We start from the raw sequence: 8189 nt of genomic DNA, 5'->3' as shown, positions 1-8189 counted from the left end.
ATTTATTTGACAGAGAAAGATTACAAATAGGCAGAGAGGCAGGCAGAGAGGGAGAAGCAGGCTTCCCGCCAAGCAGAGATCCTGATGCAAGGCTCGATCCCAGGACCCTGAGATCATGACCTGAGCCGAAGGCAGAGGCTTAACTCACTGAGCCATCCAGGAGCCCCTAGAATTTTGTTTTGAAATATATCATTAAAGGACCACAAAATGCTGATATTTGTTAAAACTAGGTCATGGATACATGGGTAAAATCTCTCTATTTTGTGTGTTTGAAAATTTTCATTATAAAATATTTTTTAGAAGAGCTACACACTGGGTCAGAAAGTTGTATACAGCGAGGTACCAAGCTGTGAGCTTCTAACAGTAGCAGCTGCTACAGCACCAATAAATAGAAAATTCATGAACCTTTATTGCTCATCATCACTGAGGCATTGCTGCGTAGAGTGGGAAGGTTCCTCATATTTGGGGGAGGAGAGTCCTGATGCAGTAAAACACAGGATCACATTCGCTCTTTTTTGTGGCTCCTGGGAGGCGGTAGTCTGCTTCAGGATGGAGCTGAACATCTCTTTCCCAGCTACTGGCTGCCAGAAACTCACTGAAGTGGACGACGAATGCAAACTTTGTACCTTTTATCAGAGGTGTAAGACCCCAGAAGCTGCTGTCGCTGCTGTGGGTGAAGAAGGGGAGGGTCACGTGGTCCGAATCCGTGGTGGCGATGACGAACAGGGCTTCGCCATGAAGCAGGCTGGCCTGACCCAGGGCCGTGTCCCCCTACTGCTGAGTGAGGGGCATTTGTGCTATAGACCAAGGAGGACTGACTGGAGAGAGAAAGTGCAAGCCTGCTCGGGGTCACATCGTGGATGCAATCTCAGTGTTCCCAGCTTGGTCATTGTGAAATAAAGGGGGAGAAGGACATCCCTGGGCTTACTGCTGTGCCTCGTCACTTGGCATGCAAAAGAGCTAGCAGAATCCACAAGCGTTTCAGTCTCTCTCAAGAAGACGATGTCCACCTGCATGTTGTGAAAAAGTCCCCGAATAAAGAAACTAAGAAACCTAGAATCAAAGCACCCAAGACTCAGCATCTTGTTACTCCATGTGCCCTCCAACAGAAACGTCAGTGTATTGCTCTGAAGAAACAGTGCACAAGGTAAAACAAGGAAGAGGCTGCAGGACGGGCTAACCTTCTGGCCAAGAGAAGGAAGGAGACCAAAGGAAAACACCAGCAACAGATTGTCAAGGGACAGAGGCTGTCTTCCCTGAGAGCTTCTACCTCTAAGTCTGAGGCCAGTCAAAAATGAGATTCTCTAGAGTTACAAATAAGATCAGACATTTAAAAAAGAAAAATAGGGGACACCTGGGTGGCTCAGTTGGTTGAGCGGCTGCCTTCGGCTCAGGTCATGATCCCAGTGTCCTGGGATCGAGTCCCACATCGGGTTCCTTGCTCGGCGGGGAGCCTGCTTTGCCCTCTGACTCTGCCTGCTACTCTGTCTGCCTGTGCTCACACTCTCTCTCTCTCTCTCTCTGACTAATAAATAAATAAAATCTTAAAAAAAAAAAAAAAAAGAAAAATAGGATCGCAGTCTTTGCTCTCCACACAAACATATCCCAGATGCCACCCATCTCCCTCTCGATACAGCCGAGAGAATTATCAGAACCATAGAACCCCTTGCTCTTCACCACATCTGCAGTTTCAAATACCTTACTCACCACAGCAGGCACTTTCTTGTGGACAGTTCGTATTTATCTAGTTTTATTTCCATGTTTTTCATCCCCATCCAAACACTTGTCCATGGCCACCTCTGCTATGGTATATTTCACTCATATTACCTAACCAAACAATAATACTTTTCCATAATATCATGAATATCTCCCTACTCAGGAATGATACTCCCACCAGTTATTACTTTTTTCCTCCTAAAAAATGAACCCACATCTGCATGGGCCTAAACCCTTCTCTCCAACCAGTGTCCCCTCACTTCCCATTCCCCACAGGGGACCCAACCCCCAGCTGGGCTGACTCTGGGCAAACAGCCTTTGGTTTCACTTATTGAGCTACTAACTAAATACCGGGATTTAAGCATGAATACGTCATTCATTGATCCAACAGACAATTGTGAAGCACCTATTATGTGCCATGTGTTACACGTACAAAAATAAATAAATTAGATAGCAACCTTGAAGATAGTCAAAGTCTAGCATGGGAGTTAAGTGCAAAAACAATTGCAATAGGTTGGAGGGGAAAAAATGCAGTTAGATATGTATGCGAGGTAGAGTGACAACATTGATGAAACATACTTACTTCGACTTCTTGGGGTTAGGAGGTGGGACTATGAGGAGGGTGCTTCCAAAGATGAAAAAAATGCCTGATTCTGCCTCTGAAAGGTAGAGTAGCAGTTTGTCAGGCATGTATAAGAAAGCTCAGATATAAATTATAAAAACTCTGCGAAGCTAGAATTAATAAAGGGAAGTCATAAGAGATAAGGTTGGAGGAACAGAATGCGAAGCTTAACGCTATAAACCTGGAGGTATATTCCGCAGAAAATATAAAGTCGCCAAAAGCTTTTAAGCAGGGCTGTCAAACAATAATGCTTGCATTTTAGAAAAATTCCCCTGTAGTAGAGTACAGGAGGACTCTGAAGGCTTGAGGCAAGGCAACAGGAGCAGCTCCAGGCTAATCAGAGTTGTCCAAAAGACAACGCGGCCCCGAATAAGGTGACGGCGCTGGTGATTGGACTGGCCATAAATGTACTTACTAGCCTTAGTTAAATCTTGATTTCTCCCCCCAAAAGAGTATATTTCCTCTACCAGGTTATCCTGGGAGACTATCAGGGAAAATCTGTGAGCAGATGACAAATAACTAGGAAATTCGTAAGAGTATGTGACTTGCTCTGTGCCCTATTATTCATTCCCAACTGATTTTCTCCCTTTCTCTCCCTTCCCACAAATCCTTCAGCAAGTTCAAGTTCCTCTCAGCCATTTCTTGGCTTCTTTCTTCCTAATTTGCTTTTCTTTTTTTTTTTTTTTTTATTTTTGAGTCATCTCTACACCCAGGGTGGGACTCTCAAACTCACAACCCTGAGATCAAGAGTCACATGTTCTAACGACTAAACCAACAAGGCATCCTTGAGCTCTGACCTTCATTACTCTTCGGCTGTTGATTTAATATGATAAAGGCTCCTAGTTCGAGAACAATGACTAAGTGGACCAAGGGCATCTGCCTGAGTGGACAAGGATGTGACAATGACACACAGTCACTGTGCTACACTGAAGTCAAGACTGATTTTGACAAGAATGAAGCTTTCTACCTGCTGCCTCTACCTTATGGGATTTTTAGGGCTTGGAGAAATAGCCATTGTCTTTCTTAGAAATCCTGAATGCCCATATGAGATTGAATGCCATTTAGATAAATGAGCCATTTATAGTTATGGCTCATATAACAGAATTATTCAGTTGGTTGCTCTGGAATTTGTTCATTTTATTTTTAAAGTTCAGTAGAAGTTAGTTTTGTCCAAGTACTCTGCAAACTTTGTTGAAATTAAGTTCCAGGTGGTAAGATCCCGGATAAGTTTCAATAGGCATGGAAAAGCACCAGGAACACTGTATATTTAATTAAGTGTTCATTGGTCAGTAACATGGGTATACTTCATCCTAAGACAAACACTGATGTGCACGGCAGTTCATTCTTCAAGAGAAAGGAGCCAGGTAATTCTTCAAAGCAGACGATTACAGAACCATGACTTACATGTTATTTGGTAACATGCTAAGCAGGATTCCTGCCACCACCACTGCACGGTCAATGTCTGTACTAGCTACTTCATCCTCCTCTTTCAGGGGCCTTGACCACTTTTCTTCCAGCCTCTGTTCCCCAAACTCCGAGAGCTAAGACACTGTTCCTCAAACTCCAAGAGCTAAGATAGTGTTTGCAGCTCTCCTAAGCACCCACTTCAGCACTTTCCTCTGGTCAGCACCTTTTCCAAAATATCTCCTCCTCTAAAGTTGCTCTTTCCTCTTCCTCCAATTCTCTCCAACCGAGACCATTAACCATTCCATCTTCTCAGCTAGGTATTATAGGAAAGGTAATCATAATGCCTGATTAAAGCAACTCACACTAAAGTATAGGTGGTAGATGCCTTGACTTGCATCAAAGTTTTTAGATGAACCCATTATTCCAAATCAATCTCCGATTGGTGGGATGCGGGAGGGAATTATTTTTGCAGTGTGTGGAGTTAGAGTTTTTCCTCATTGATTCATACTGGCCAGAGCCCATACATCTAATTTTTCTTCTTCATAGAGATTTCTAAAGATGATGCATGCTATAGCCCCAGTTCACCAGGTAATAAATAAAGAACCTCAGCATGAAATCTAGCTTCGCTTTACATTTCTTACTCTCTGGTTGAGTTTCTTTTCTAGAATCATGTGCAGGCTTTCAGACTTATTCTAAATAGGCTTCTAAGGCTTCTAGTATAGATAAAAATGCTGATTATCTATCGTACTGTTACCTTTGTCAAGTAGCAAAATACCTAGCTTGAACGTTACTCTTAGATAAGAATAGTGCTGAAACAGTGACCACAATGACACTCTTAAGAGAGTGAATTAATATGGAAATCAAATAAAGGAGTGAGGTGCATCTTATGACATTATATTTTAACATCAGCTCTTTATATATAGACAAACCTGCCCTTTAAAAACCGCAAACACTACCCACAAAAGGGGAACAAGTAGGAAACACGCACAAGCAGGCACATGCACATACACACACACACACACACACACACACACACACTTCTCACTAATGCCCTTATGGTCAGTTCTACATGCAGCTCAGATTCTGTTTCCTTGTTGCACACCACATGAAATCGTGGTTTGCATTTAGGGGTTACATTTTAAGAGAAAAAATATGTTTTTGAATACTAAACACACTTAGGGGTGCCTGGGTGGCTTTGTTGATTAAGCCTCTGCCTTCGGTTCGGGTCAAGATCTCAGGGTGCAGGGATCGAGTCCCACTGCCTGCTGCTCCTCCTACTTGTACATGCTCTCTCGGTCAAATAAATAAACAGAGACTTAAAAAAAAATAGTAAACACACTTGGCTTTGACCGTATACAGTGGTATTCCCTCAAATTAAATGCCTAGACAAAGACAGTCCACTGATTATTTGGCTTTCTTTCAAAGAGTTCCAATTCTATCTTCCCCGTATCTCCAAGGTAGGGAATCACAGCTAAGGTATAAATAAAGTGAAGAGACTCTCCCTCATGCACACTACGACAGAACTCAGCTTCCTGACTAGACTTGCCAAGTCCCAAACCAGTGCTACATCCCTACTACAAAACCTCAAAAGCAAGCCTGAAATTCACCACTAGCCCCCAGAAAATCAAACCCTGGATATAAGGCTAAGTTACACCACCTCATTACTCAGCAAGTCCATAATGAGTTTCCTCTCACTGCGGGGTATTAGTGAGGCTCAAGTGATACAAAGGTGAATGATAAAACCAGGTCCTTGCCTTCCTGGGTGGGGCTCCCAGTTGAGTGCTATAAACAGGCAGTTAACAATGTAATGACTGTTGTGACGGAGAGAGATTCCACAGGATAAGAGCATCTACCTCCACTAAGCATGTCAGGGCAGGGGAACATCAGAAAAGTCTCTTGGGGTAGTAAGCATCTAAAATGAGGGATTTCATTTTTATTTTTGGTTTTTATTTTTTCTTATTTTTGTCTTTGCATGTGGTTTCAGGCTTCCAAAAATTTGCCAGAATGGCACAAAGGATTCTCATAGAGCCTTTATCGGGATATGCCAAATGTTACACCAAATACGCTCTGCCTCATGTGTCTAATACATGTACAGACAAATATACATTTTTAAAGCCATTTGAAAGTAATTACAGAAATTATGTCCCCTTTACTCTTAAGTACTCCAGCGTGTGTTTCCTAAAAGCGAGGACATTCTCTTCCATAGCCTACAAATAGCAAAATCAGGAAATTAATGCTGATCCAATATTACTGTCTTATCCACAGACCTTATTCAAACTTCATGACTGTCCCAATATATACTTCATAGCAAAATAAATTCCTAGCTCACCACTGCATTCCGGTGTTGCATCTGTTTCATGTCCTACAGTCTGGAACAGTTTTCTTTGTCTTTCCTGACCTTGTCGTTTTTTATGTTATTGAATAGAACGTCCCTCAGTTTGGTTTTGTCTGATATTTTTCTCATTATTAGATTTAGCATAAGCATCTTTGGCCGTTGATTTTGTGCTTTTGAGATGAGTGTTGAAGAATGAAGAGAAATCAGCCTGCATAACCTATTGCTATATTTAATTACTTTTACATCAGACCTGGGAGGAAGGAAGGTGGAGAGCAAAGGGAAAGGCTCCACTATTATTAGCTAATATTGATCTTGTACTTAATAAGTGCCAGGCACTGGTCCAAATGCATTATGTAAGTTAGCCCAATCATCCCTCACATCTCCACAACTGTTCTTTTCCCATTTTTCAGGCAAGAAAGACTGAGGTACATAGGACAAAGCTAACGAGTGGAGCAGCCAGGTTTCAAATCCCGACATACTGACTCTACTGCCTACACCACCAGCAGAAAAGACTTAGCGAAAGCAAAAATCTTACAAAGACAAGGGCTTGCATGGAGTTCAGAACAAGCTGGCCTCCAGAACAGCGTGCGATACTTGGTCCAAGCAACTGCCGGTGAGATTGTGGCTTATGGCTGAGGCGCTCCCTCCCCCTGCTGGCTGCAGTCACACATTGCAGGCTTTTCACTGCTTTCTCCTCAGTGGGATGGAGCACCGCTATGCAGAACAATGATCACTGAAATTTCTACAGAACTGAATTATGCCTGACCTATGAACATGCATCAGGAAGAATCTGGCATTCCTTCCACTTCTTCTCTGTGCCTCTCAGGCCCTCGCCACATTCTAAAGGTGGCTCAGCAGAATAAATCCTAAAGCCTGTTCTCACCAACTTCCTTTATGAAACGTCCCTAGAGAATTTTTTTTTAAACCGTGACAAATTTGGAATCCACTGAAGCAGTAAGGAAGCCAAAGTTAAATTAATCAGAATACAATCCCCAGACAAGACAATCACTGCAGCTGAGGAAACCTGGAGGGAGGGTTTTGTCCTTGGAAAATATTTGAAAAAGATCCAGTGCAGCTGAAGCAAATCATCTCACAGTGGGCTCTGAAGAGCCACATAGGATCAAATCACTAGGCAAATAAGAGGATGCAGAGGAAAAATTCCTCTGAATGAATCATAAGTAGCCTCTATTTTCAATCAAATTCCCCTTCTCTTCAGGTAAAAGCCTGTCCCCCTGAGCTTCAAAAACCCTTGGGGCTTTCACAAAATTCCATTGTTTTCTCTAGTAAAGCAAAGAAGTGGAAGTAAAAGGCAGAAGACAATGGAATGGCAGTCTCTAAAGGATGGCAGACTGATTCCATATATGGCAGAAAAAAAAAAAAAAAAGAACATGTATTTAAATTCCCGAACTATATTCTACTAGAAAATTTGCTCATTCTGCCTTGATGGCAAGTACAGATAAGTCAGTGGCCATTATGAAATCACTTCTAAGCTCCTTGATAGAATTTTGAGAATGCTGACGCAAGGAGGTTCTGTGTGAGCATTAACTTGATAACTTCTAGACACCTGTCTATCTGTCAGGTTTGGAGGGACACATATACATCTGCATACTAATATTACTAGAGAGAGGGCTGAAACCTTGGACCCCAGGTCAAATCAACTCAGTTGATCGCCTCCGGAGAGGTGATTAGGCTAAGCAATCTTGTTACTTCAAGGTCTTCTTGCTTATTTTAATAAAGCATCCAGGGTTCCATGCAAGATTAATCAGAACTCCCTAGTTTCAGTCTATTTGGAAATTTGTGCCCTATATTAGTTAGCCCTTGCCACAATAGTGCTGCATAACCACCACAAGACATAAACAGCCTCAGAATTGAGAATTTCTTGGTCTGGTGTCTGGGGTTGTCAACCAGAACAACCTTGCTGTTGGTATCACCTGGGCTCTCTCATAAGTCTGGGGCTGATGAGACTGTTTGTCTCATCACCCCGCCAGCTAGGCCAGTACTTCTCTCATGGCAGAAACACGGTGCCTTTTTAGACCCACGCTCAGATAGAGCACACTGTTGTCACTTTTGCTGCATTCCACCGGGCAAAGCAATTCACAGGACTGGTCC

General features: G+C 42.6%; 1 pseudogene; it reads left to right on the top strand.

The window, feature by feature from the left end:
• Window positions 1–549: 549 nt before the first annotated feature.
• Window positions 550–1298, top strand: LOC123940525 (annotated as a pseudogene).
• Window positions 1299–8189: the final 6891 nt, after the last annotated feature.

The sequence above is a fragment of the Meles meles genome, chromosome 4 (genome assembly GCF_922984935.1).
Source record: "Meles meles chromosome 4, mMelMel3.1 paternal haplotype, whole genome shotgun sequence".
NCBI lineage: Eukaryota > Metazoa > Chordata > Mammalia > Carnivora > Mustelidae > Meles > Meles meles.
Note: the sequence above shows the minus strand (reverse complement) of the source record. Positions and strands in the feature narration are given on the sequence as shown.